Genomic DNA, 1,334 nt, shown 5'->3' with positions numbered 1-1,334 from the left:
TCAAGACAGGAGCACCGACTTTTATCTTGACGCGATCTGTACGCAGGCCATGTTTCTTCCCGAAACAACAGATAAAAGCACCCCCGTCCGTTTGAAAGACCCACTTGTCTCTTCAACGAGGACTTATAAAAGCACATCGATTTATGCACTTTTCCCATGTGATCCATGTGATTTTCCATAGCCGATTTTCCATATCCGATTTTCCGTGCTCTCCACGAATGTGAGCGCATGAATTTTCGAAGATGATTTACAATATGTGGCGTTAACAGCTACGATACCGGACGATTGAATGTCGCTGATGGATGTGGCAGTTGCTGTTGCATTACAACCTCTTTCATGACAGCCCGCCAGATTTACTCAGCGCAATGAGACAATTTGCATGTGCCATGTTAGCACAGAAAGTCCGCGCCGGGAGAAGGTTTACCGTTTCTCACCCATCCCACTTACAAGATGAAGTCAAACTTAGATAAACTTAATTATCCGGGAACAACACGCATGTCAGGTGTATTGTCGGCGCGTCGTAACATTCTTTCAACAGAGGATAGAAAGCATCCGCTGTAACATAAATGAAAGCTATCGACGTCCTTGCACTCAGACCTTATGATGTCTATCCAATAATAGATCCATCTATGACGGATATAGGGCTCAGCTCCTCTAGTAACCAATTGTTCAAATTCGGTGACCTCACCGTATTCTTATTTCTTGCTTTTTTGCCAATAACAACTCTTTTAGCTCTATAAGATCATCTGCTGGAAGTATTGAGGATAGACTTACAGCTTCTTGAAGGCCCCGGTCGCTCCATTTACGAGCGGGTCGATGTTTCGCTCCACTTACCCATGCTTCGCGGTGCATGGTAAAGCCGACTAAGTAGAACCATTACAAATGTACAAGGTTTTGAAACCCCTTGTGACTCCAAGGCCTGAGCGCGAGTCGCTGTCATAGGAAAAGACAGAATGAAGCAAAGGAATAGTGCAATCACCACAGTAAAGCGAATATCTTTGTTTAGACGGGTCGAAACGATTCTCCGCTGTGATATATCTCATAGGACGGTAAATAACAACTGTAACCTTGCGTTTTCTATGACAGATCTATAGAAGTGTAGACGCTACTGGGTGTTGTAGTCTCTCGTGTTTGTTGTGGTCAAAATTGAAGACTACCACTTCTGCCTATAGATTCTGCTCCAAACATTAAGCAATATTATTTTAAAACCAATCAAACAATTTTATATCTTGTTTTGAAGTCACTGGAACCAGTTGTCCAAGCCAAAAGGTCTTCTGCCTCCATTTTGCAACGCTATAGACCGCTCCAAGAAAAGGTGCGTAGCATTTAACTGG

This window comes from Plasmopara halstedii, assembly GCF_900000015.1.
Source record: "Plasmopara halstedii genome assembly, contig: Scaffold_2604, whole genome shotgun sequence".
Classification (NCBI taxonomy): domain Eukaryota; phylum Oomycota; class Peronosporomycetes; order Peronosporales; family Peronosporaceae; genus Plasmopara; species Plasmopara halstedii.
Note: the sequence above shows the minus strand (reverse complement) of the source record.